General features: G+C 38.0%; 1 protein-coding gene across 4 annotated transcripts in view; it reads right to left on the bottom strand.

Moving 5' to 3' along the window:
• The window catches only part of SASH1 (SAM and SH3 domain containing 1), a 1,215,726-nt gene that overhangs the window by 790,714 nt on the left and 412,762 nt on the right, over window positions 1-12,250 (bottom strand). The window lies entirely within an intron of this gene.

Raw genomic sequence — 12,250 nt, forward strand, 5'->3', positions numbered from 1 at the left:
TCGGTTCAAAATAAGAAAATGCATAAAGATAAAGGATAATATATCTGTCTTTGGATATGGTAGATATGAATAATTTGATTTAGAAGAGAAGCTCATGCGTGCTCACTGTTCATTAAGGTATATGGGATATTTGTAAACAGCCAAACATGCTCACTCATTTACATATCTCTTATTGGCTTCAACGCAGAGCGACCACAAATGATAATCCTCAAATCCTCTGAAAACAGTCACCCCAATTCTTAGGAATATAGGGATAGGGCGTTCGCAAGCCCTGAGTCCCTGTGCGAGCGCTGCTTATTTCACTATGGCAGAGCGGAGAGCCGTTGGCTCCCTGCCCCGCCACTAACTCTAGCAAGCCACAGACTGTTTTAGGCCTGTGGCCTACTAAACGTTGCTGAGGACATCAGACAGGCAATCCAAAGACGCAGCAGCTCATCGTGGGTACGGAATTTGGTGTGTTTACTTTATTTTTAATTTTCATTGACGCGAAAGAGGTGCAATTAAAGGGGTTATCAGTTCAGTATGAAAAAAAAACCATAAACAAGTCTTAATCCATTTTTGTGAACATTCAACCGCTTTCAGTAGTTGGCATTTCAGTGTTACTTACCGATTACCGATGTAATACTGTAGCCACAGGCAGACTTCCGTTTAACAGACCGAACTCTTAATCTGTGCGCGTAATAAACTACAACTCGTCATGCACGTTGTTCCTCCTCTTGCCATGGATCGCCACCCACCCCAGAGCTCAGTGAAGAAGGAAGCTGGCTTACTTCTGCAGGGACGTCAGAGCGCCAGTCTCCTCACTGTCACGTGGGATGATGATGTGCCAACACCGCTGGAGCTAGGGGGTCACATAGGATGATGACAAGCCGACATTACTGTAAGGGGAGACCGCTCTCGGTCACGTGGTCATGTGCGCGTGTCATCATTGCAACCAGAACTACAGGACTTCCGACGACCATGGAGTGTATGGCAAAACAGGGAAACAGCGCAAAAATGAAAACATGAATATTAGTACTTTTACCCAATTTAAACTCGTATTTGATTTGGAGATAATTTTTACTGCCCGGATAACCCCTTTAATGGAGAAGGGAGGCCTCACTACTATATAGGGGTCTCCTATCTACTATATGGGTGCTAACTGCTATATGGAGGTCACCTATCTACTATAGGGGGTCAAACTACTACACAGGGCCTAACTACTATATGATGGTTAACTACTACATGGGGGCATGTATTTACTACATGGGGGCACGTATCTTATATATAGGGACATCTATGTAATATATGGGGGCATCTATGTCTTAAATGGGGGCACCTATCTACTATATAGGTGTCATCTATCTACAAAATGGGTGTCACCTATATACTATATGGGGGTCCCCTATCTTCTATGTAGGGGCACCTTTCTGCTTTATGGGGGTCACCCATCTATTATATGGGTACATCTATTATATAGTAACAGTATGTTAGTATTATTCAGTCACTATGTAGTGGTAATATGTGATCATGGTGTGGAGGAATTATTTAGTAACAGTATGGTGTTATTATTCAGTAACTAATTAGTGGAAACATGTGGCCATAGTGTGGAGGTAATATTCCGTAACAGTATGGTAGTGTTATGTGTTCTTGTTGTGGAGGTTTTATTCAGTAACAGCATGGTGGGTTTTATTCAGTCACTATGTGGTAATATGTGGAGGTATTGCTCAGTAACATCATGATGATATTATTTAGTCACTATGTGGTAATATGTGGAGGTATTGCTCAGTAACATCATGGTGATATTATTCAGTCATTATGTGGTGGTAATATGTGGAGGTATTGCTCAGTAACATCATGGTGATATTATTCAGTCACTATGTGGTGGTAATATGTGGAGGTATTGCTCAGTAACATCATGGTGATATTATTCAGTCATTATGTGGTGGTAATATGTAGAGGTATTGCTCAGTAACATCATGGTGATATTATTCAGTCACTATGTGGTGGTAATATGTGGAGGTATTGCTCAGTAACATCATGGTGATATTATTCAGTCACTATGTGGTAATATGTGGAGGCATTGCTCAGTAACATCATGGTGATATTATTCAGTCACTATGTGGTAATATGTGGAGGTATTGCTCAGTAACATCATGATGATATTATTTAGTCACCATGTGGTAATATGTGGAGGCATTGCTCAGTAACATCATGGTGATATTATTCAGTCACTATGTGGTGGTAATATGTGGAGGCATTGCTCAGTAACATCATGGTGATATTATTCAGTCATTATGTGGTGGTAATATGTGGAGGTATTGCTCAGTAACATCATGGTGATATTATTCAGTCATTATGTGGTGGTAATATGTGGAGGTATTGCTCAGTAACATCATGGTGATATTATTCAGTCACTATGTGGTAATATGTAGAGGTATTGCTCAGTAACATCATGGTGATATTATTCAGTCACTATGTGGTAATATGTGGAGGTATTGCTCAGTAACATCATGATGATATTATTTAGTCACCATGTGGTAATATGTGGAGGCATTGCTCAGTAACATCATGGTGATATTATTCAGTCACTATGTGGTGGTAATATGTGGAGGCATTGCTCAGTAACATCATGGTGATATTATTCAGTCATTATGTGGTGGTAATATGTGGAGGTATTGCTCAGTAACATCATGGTGATATTATTCAGTCATTATGTGGTGGTAATATGTGGAGGTATTGCTCAGTAACATCATGGTGATATTATTCAGTCACTATGTGGTAATATGTAGAGGTATTGCTCAGTAACATCATGGTGATATTATTCAGTCGTTATGTGGTGGTAATATGTAGAGGTATTGCTCAGTAACATCATGGTGATATTATTCAGTCACTATGTGGTAATATGTGGAGGCATTGCTCAGTAACATCATGGTGATATTATTCAGTCATTATGTGGTGGTAATATGTGGAGGTATTGCTCAGTAACATCATGGTGATATTATTCAGTCACTATGTGGTAATATGTAGAGGTATTGCTCAGTAACATCATGGTGATATTATTCAGTCATTATGTGGTGGTAATATGTAGAGGTATTGCTCAGTAACATCATGGTGATATTATTCAGTCACTATGTGGTGGTAATATGTGGAGGTATTGCTCAGTAACATCATGGTGATATTATTCAGTCACTATGTGGTAATATGTGGAGGCATTGCTCAGTAACATCATGGTGATATTATTCAGTCACTATGTGGTAATATGTGGAGGTATTGCTCAGTAACATCATGATGATATTATTTAGTCACCATGTGGTAATATGTGGAGGCATTGCTCAGTAACATCATGGTGATATTATTCAGTCACTATGTGGTGGTAATATGTGGAGGCATTGCTCAGTAACATCATGGTGATATTATTCAGTCATTATGTGGTGGTAATATGTGGAGGTATTGCTCAGTAACATCATGGTGATATTATTCAGTCATTATGTGGTGGTAATATGTGGAGGTATTGCTCAGTAACATCATGGTGATATTATTCAGTCACTATGTGGTGGTAATATGTGGAGGTATTGCTCAGTAACATCATGGTGATATTATTCAGTCACTATGTGGTAATATGTGGAGGCATTGCTCAGTAACATCATGGTGATATTATTCAGTCACTATGTGGTAATATGTGGAGGCATTGCTCAGTAACATCATGGTGATATTATTCAGTCACTATGTGGTAATATGTGGAGGTATTGCTCAGTAACATCATGATGATATTATTTAGTCACCATGTGGTAATATGTGGAGGCATTGCTCAGTAACATCATGGTGATATTATTCAGTCACTATGTGGTGGTAATATGTGGAGGCATTGCTCAGTAACATCATGGTGATATTATTCAGTCATTATGTGGTGGTAATATGTGGAGGTATTGCTCAGTAACATCATGGTGATATTATTCAGTCATTATGTGGTGGTAATATGTGGAGGTATTGCTCAGTAACATCATGGTGATATTATTCAGTCACTATGTGGTGGTAATATGTGGAGGTATTGCTCAGTAACATCATGGTGATATTATTCAGTCACTATGTGGTAATATGTGGAGGTATTGCTCAGTAACATCATGGTGATATTATTCAGTCACTATGTGGTAATATGTGGAGGTATTGCTCAGTAATATCATGATGATATTATTTAGTCACCATGTGGTAATATGTGGAGGCATTGCTCAGTAACATCATGGTGATATTATTCAGTCACTATGTGGTAATATGTGGAGGTATTGCTCAGTAACATCATGATGATATTATTTAGTCACCATGTGGTAATATGTGGAGGCATTGCTCAGTAACATCATGGTGATATTATTCAGTCACTATGTGGTGGTAATATGTGGAGGCATTGCTCAGTAACATCATGGTGATATTATTCAGTCATTATGTGGTGGTAATATGTGGAGGTATTGCTCAGTAACATCATGGTGATATTATTCAGTCATTATGTGGTGGTAATATGTGGAGGTATTGCTCAGTAACATCATGGTGATATTATTCAGTCACTATGTGGTGGTAATATGTGGAGGTATTGCTCAGTAACATCATGGTGATATTATTCAGTCACTATGTGGTAATATGTGGAGGTATTGCTCAGTAACATCATGGTGATATTATTCAGTCACTATGTGGTAATATGTGGAGGTATTGCTCAGTAATATCATGATGATATTATTTAGTCACCATGTGGTAATATGTGGAGGCATTGCTCAGTAACATCATGGTGATATTATTCAGTCACTATGTGGTGGTAATATGTGGAGGCATTGCTCAGTAACATCATGGTGATATTATTCAGTCATTATGTGGTGGTAATATGTGGAGGTATTGCTCAGTAACATCATGGTGATATTATTCAGTCATTATGTGGTGGTAATATGTGGAGGTATTGCTCAGTAACATCATGGTGATATTATTCAGTCACTATGTGGTAATATGTGGAGGCATTGCTCAGTAACATCATGGTGATATTATTCAGTCACTATGTGGTAATATGTGGAGGTATTGCTCAGTAACATCATGATGATATTATTTAGTCACCATGTGGTAATATGTGGAGGCATTGCTCAGTAACATCATGGTGATATTATTCAGTCACTATGTGGTGGTAATATGTGGAGGCATTGCTCAGTAACATCATGGTGATATTATTCAGTCATTATGTGGTGGTAATATGTGGAGGTATTGCTCAGTAACATCATGGTGATATTATTCAGTCATTATGTGGTGGTAATATGTGGAGGTATTGCTCAGTAACATCATGGTGATATTATTCAGTCACTATGTGGTGGTAATATGTGGAGGTATTGCTCAGTAACATCATGGTGATATTATTCAGTCACTATGTGGTAATATGTGGAGGCATTGCTCAGTAACATCATGGTGATATTATTCAGTCACTATGTGGTAATATGTGGAGGTATTGCTCAGTAACATCATGATGATATTATTTAGTCACCATGTGGTAATATGTGGAGGCATTGCTCAGTAACATCATGGTGATATTATTCAGTCACTATGTGGTGGTAATATGTGGAGGCATTGCTCAGTAACATCATGGTGATATTATTCAGTCATTATGTGGTGGTAATATGTGGAGGTATTGCTCAGTAACATCATGGTGATATTATTCAGTCATTATGTGGTGGTAATATGTGGAGGTATTGCTCAGTAACATCATGGTGATATTATTCAGTCACTATGTGGTAATATGTAGAGGTATTGCTCAGTAACATCATGGTGATATTATTCAGTCACTATGTTGTGGTAATATGTGGAGGCATTGCTCAGTAACATCATGGTGATATTATTCAGTCACTATGTGGTGGTAATATGTGGAGGTATTGCTCAGTAACATCATGATGATATTATTTAGTCACCATGTGGTAATATGTGGAGGCATTGCTCAGTAACATCATGGTGATATTATTCAGTCACTATGTGGTGGTAATATGTGGAGGCATTGCTCAGTAACATCATGGTGATATTATTCAGTCATTATGTGGTGGTAATATGTGGAGGTATTGCTCAGTAACATCATGGTGATATTATTCAGTCATTATGTGGTGGTAATATGTGGAGGTATTGCTCAGTAACATCATGGTGATATTATTCAGTCACTATGTGGTAATATGTAGAGGTATTGCTCAGTAACATCATGGTGATATTATTCAGTCATTATGTGGTAATATGTGGAGGCATTGCTCAGTAACATCATGGTGATATTATTCAGTCATTATGTGGTGGTAATATGTAGAGGTATTGCTCAGTAACATCATGATGATATTATTTAGTCACCATGTGGTAATATGTGGAGGCATTGCTCAGTAACATCATGGTGATATTATTCAGTCACTATGTGGTGGTAATATGTGGAGGCATTGTTCAGTAACATCATGGTGATATTATTCAGTCATTATGTGGTGGTAATATGTGGAGGTATTGCTCAGTAACATCATGGTGATATTATTCAGTCATTATGTGGTGGTAATATGTGGAGGTATTGCTCAGTAACATCATGGTGATATTATTCAGTCACTATGTGGTAATATGTAGAGGTATTGCTCAGTAACATCATGGTGATATTATTCAGTCACTATGTGGTAATATGTGGAGGTATTGCTCAGTAACATCATGATGATATTATTTAGTCACCATGTGGTAATATGTGGAGGCATTGCTCAGTAACATCATGGTGATATTATTCAGTCACTATGTGGTGGTAATATGTGGAGGTATTGCTCAGTAACATCATGGTGATATTATTCAGTCACTATGTGGTGGTAATATGTGGAGGTATTGCTCAGTAACATCATGGTGATATTATTCAGTCACTATGTGGTGGTAATATGTGGAGGTATTGCTCAGTAACATCATGGTGATATTATTCAGTCACTATGTGGTGGTAATATGTAGAGGTATTGCTCAGTAACATCATGGTGATATTATTCAGTCATTATGTGGTGGTAATATGTGGAGGCATTGCTCAGTAACATCATGGTGATATTATTCAGTCATTATGTGGTGGTAATATGTGTAGGTATTGCTCAGTAACATCATGGTGATATTATTCAGTCATTATGTGGTGGTAATATGTGGAGGTATTGCTCAGTAACATCATGGTGATATTATTCAGTCACTATGTGGTAATATGTAGAGGTATTGCTCAGTAACATCATGGTGATATTATTCAGTCATTATGTGGTGGTAATATGTGGAGGTATTGTTCAGTAACATCATGGTGATATTATTCAGTCACTATGTGGTGGTAATATGTAGAGGTATTGCTCAGTAACATCATGGTGATATTATTCAGTCACTATGTGGTAATATGTGGAGGTATTGCTCAGTAACATCATGGTGATATTATTCAGTCACTATGTGGTGGTAATATGTAGAGGTATTGCTCAGTAACATCATGGTGATATTATTCAGTCATTATGTGGTAATATGTGGAGGTATTGCTCAGTAACATCATGGTGATATTATTCAGTTACTATGTGGTAATATGTGGAGGTATTATTCAGTAACATCATGGTGATATTATTCAGTCACTATGTGGTGGTAATATGTAGAGGTATTGCTCAGTAACATCATGGTGATATTATTCAGTCACTATGTGGTGGTAATATGTAGAGGTATTGCTCAGTAACATCATGGTGATATTATTCAGTCATTATGTGGTGGTAATATGTGGAGGCATTGCTCAGTAACATCATGGTGATATTATTCAGTCACTATGTGGTAATATGTGGAGGCATTGCTCAGTAACATCATGGTGATATTATTTAGTCACTATGTGGTAATATGTGGAGGTATTGCTCAGTAACATCATGGTGATATTATTCAGTCACTATGTGGTAATATGTGGAGGTATTGCTCAGTAACATCATGGTGATATTATTCAGTCATTATGTGGTGGTAATATGTGGAGGTATTGCTCAGTAACATCATGGTGATATTATTCAGTCACTATGTGGTGGTAATATGTAGCGGTATTGCTCAGTAACATCATGGTGATATTATTCAGTCATTATGTGGTGGTAATATGTGGAGGTATTGCTCAGTAACATCATGGTGATATTATTCAGTCGTCTATGTGGTAATATGTGGAGGCATTGCTCAGTAACATCATGATGATATTATTCAGTCACCATGTGGTAATATGTGGAGGCATTGCTCAGTAACATCATGGTGATATTATTCAGTCATTATGTGGTGGTAATATGTGGAGGTATTGCTCAGTAACATCATGGTGATATTATTCAGTCACTATGTGGTAATATGTAGAGGTATTGCTCAGTAACATCATGGTGATATTATTCAGTCATTATGTGGTGGTAATATGTGGAGGTATTGTTCAGTAACATCATGGTGATATTATTCAGTCACTATGTGGTGGTAATATGTAGCGGTATTGCTCAGTAACATCATGGTGATATTATTCAGTCATTATGTGGTGGTAATATGTGGAGGTATTGCTCAGTAACATCATGGTGATATTATTCAGTCACTATGTGGTAATATGTAGAGGTATTGCTCAGTAACATCATGGTGATATTATTCAGTCATTATGTGGTGGTAATATGTGGAGGTATTGTTCAGTAACATCATGGTGATATTATTCAGTCACTATGTGGTGGTAATATGTAGAGGTATTGCTCAGTAACATCATGGTGATATTATTCAGTCACTATGTGGTAATATGTGGAGGTATTGCTCAGTAACATCATGGTGATATTATTCAGTCATTATGTGGTGGTAATATGTGGAGGCATTGCTCAGTAACATCATGGTGATATTATTCAGTCACTATGTGGTAATATGTGGAGGTATTGCTCAGTAACATCATGGTGATATTATTCAGTCATTATGTGGTGGTAATATGTGGAGGTATTGCTCAGTAACATCATGGTGATATTATTCAGTCACTATGTGGTGGTAATATGTAGCGGTATTGCTCAGTAACATCATGGTGATATTATTCAGTCATTACGTGGTGGTAATATGTGGAGGTATTGCTCAGTAACATCATGGTGATATTATTCAGTCACTATGTGGTAATATGTAGAGGTATTGCTCAGTAACATCATGGTGATATTATTCAGTCACTATGTGGTAATATGTGGAGGTATTGCTCAGTAACATCATGATGATATTATTCAGTCACCATGTGGTAATATGTGGAGGCATTGCTCAGTAACATCATGGTGATATTATTCAGTCACTATGTGGTGGTAATATGTAGAGGTATTGCTCAGTAACATCATGATGATATTATTCAGTCACCATGTGGTAATATGTGGAGGCATTGCTCAGTAACATCATGGTGATATTATTCAGTCATTAAGTGGTGGTAATACGTGCTCCTTGTGGAGTTATTATTCAGTTACAGTAGGGTAGTACCGTGTTTCCCCGAAAGTAAGACAGTGTCTTACTTTCTTTTTATCCCCAAAAGCCCCACTATGTCTTACTTTCGGGGTATGTCTTATATTGTAAAAAAATTGTCGAATTTATTTTTTTTTTTTTTTCACAAACTTTATTTAACTGTTTTACATTTTTTTTTTTAGTCCCACCAGGGGACTTCACTATGCGATGTGCCGATCGCATATATAATGCTTTGGTATACTTAGTATACCGAAGCATTATTGCCTGTCAGTGTAAAACTGACAGGCAACCTATTAGGTCATGCCTCCGGCATCGCCTAACAGGCAGATGCTGAAGGCAGACCTGGGGGTCTTTGTTAGACCCCCGGCTGTCATGGAAACCCGACGGCGACCCGCGATTTGTTTGCGGGGGCGCCGATCGGGTGACAGAGGGAGCTCCCCCCTCTGTCAAACACATTAAATGCCGCTGTCACTATTGACAGCGGCATTTAATGGGTTAAACTGCCGGAATCGGCGCGCGCTTCGATTCCGGCAGTTGCAGCAGGAGCAAGTGCAGGGGATGGCGCGGTGACGTATGGAGAGGGGGGCGGCGCGGAAGTGGGCAGGAGGCGGCAATACCCCCGTGTTTCCCCGAAAGTAAGACATATGTCTTACTTTCGGGGTACGGCTTATATTAGCCGACCCCCCTGAAACCCCCGATACGTCTTACAATCGGGGGTGTCTTACTATCGGGGAAACACGGTATTATGTGGTCATGGTGTGGAGTTATTATTCAGTAACAGTATAGTGGTATTACTCAGTCACTATGTAGTGGTAATATGTGGTCATGGTGTGAAGGTATGGATGTAGCCATCTTTATCTTGACTATGATAACTCGCTGCAGCGTGATATCACACAACAAAAGCCATTGAAAAGTCATTGAAAAAGTCAAGATAAGGGATCGCTACATCTGTATTGTTCAGTAGTAATATATGGTCATGATGTAGAGGTATTGTTTGCTCCTTGTTTAGTGGTATCAGAAAATTGACTTGTAGCTATGTTGTCTTTGCGACCTGCAACGCTGCTGAGGTCTGTACATCTAAGCAACAAGCCAAGATGCATAATTTTCCCTGGGGCATATAGGACTCTTGTTACGTCACTGACTAAGGGGTAGTATTTGGTCTAGTGTCATTAAAGGGGTTTTGCCAAGAGAAAAAATGTATTGCCTATATTCAGAATACACCTTCAATATCTGATCAGTGGAGGTCCAATTCTCGACACCGATGGCGGTCAGCTGTTTTGAAGGGGCGCTCGCCTCCCCATCATTTCCTTTACTGCTCAATGCTGTGAAGCGCTAACAGACTTGTAGCGACTATTTACTGTATTACAGACTTCTTCCATTCAACATTAATCAGCTCCAAAAATAAATGGATTTCAGTGGCTGTTTTCTCTTGAAATTAACAGTTTTGAACAGTTTTGAGAAGGGCATGTTTGGGACGCTGAACCCCACCAGTATAGCGACATGCTGGTGTTTTAGTGCCCTAAAATTTAGTGACAGGCCCTCTTTAAGTTTTTTATAGCAGTGACAATAGTGTTTCGAAATTGTTTTGTCATGGACAAAAGCAAAGTCGACTGTGTACACTGGGTATATTAAATTGACAAGTCACTGACATATTTCATGGAGTAGTAAATTACAATTAACATCCCCACCACCTACTAATGCAAAAAACTGCAATTACAAAATATTAAAGAAATAGGAATTTTAAAACTTACAGTACATATTGAGTTAAGTTTCTGTAATGAAAATTAAAGTGTATGACTGATATTAATTCATGTTAACATTTCATTTCCAAACAAACCTAGTAACGAAATATAAATATGTGCTTTATCTACTGCCGTTTTAAAAGCAGAACATGAATCAGAGCCACAGTATGGTTTTAGTGCCGAGGCTGAATATGCAATGATATGCTAATAGACTGGTCCACATACTTAAGAGTCATTCCAAATGCAAAGAAAATTCCTAATGTGTAGTATACATATCTATTACAAAGAAAATATACACTTTTCTATGACAGTTTCCGATACAAAATGCTACGTTTAACCATTGGTTGAGATTGGTGTGGCCAGCATTTCACCTAATAACAGTTTTGCACACTCTTGGCATTCTCTCATACAGGTACAGTATATGAGCAAGCCATCTTGGATAGTTTTCAAACAGCCTTGAAGGTGTTCTTATTCTTATTTTTTCTTGCTATATTATGGGCAGCATCAATATTTTGACATTAGGCATTAGATCCACAAAATAACTTTCAAAGGCACACATATGCATTTGAATGATGATTTTAAGCACTGTGGTTGAATATTATTCACCCTTTAAATGTCATAGAATTTTAGAGGTTTTTGTATCATTTTTAAATAAATATTTTGTTTTGAAAAGAATTCAAACAACTTTATCAATGTCTTGCTGTGTCAAAAGAAAGTTCTACTATATTGTTTGTTGTTTTTTCTTTTATATACACTACTGTTCAAAAGTTTGGGGTCACCCAGACAATTTTGTGTTTTCCATGAAAACTCACACTTATATTTATCAAATGAGTTGCAAAATGACTAGAAAATATAGTCAAGACATTGATAAAGTTAGAAATAATGATTTTTATTTGAAATAATAATTTTCTCCTTCAAACTTTGCGACTCTGCCCTGAAAGCCAGCATCCCGGAGTCGCCTCTTCACTGTAGACGTTGACACTGGCGTTTTGTGGGTACTATTTAATGAAGCTGCCAGTTGAGGACCTGTGAGGCGTCTATTTCTCAAACTAGAGACTCTAATGTACTTGTCTTGTTGCTCAGTTGTG

This window comes from Rhinoderma darwinii, chromosome 4 (genome assembly GCF_050947455.1).
Source record: "Rhinoderma darwinii isolate aRhiDar2 chromosome 4, aRhiDar2.hap1, whole genome shotgun sequence".
NCBI lineage: Eukaryota > Metazoa > Chordata > Amphibia > Anura > Rhinodermatidae > Rhinoderma > Rhinoderma darwinii.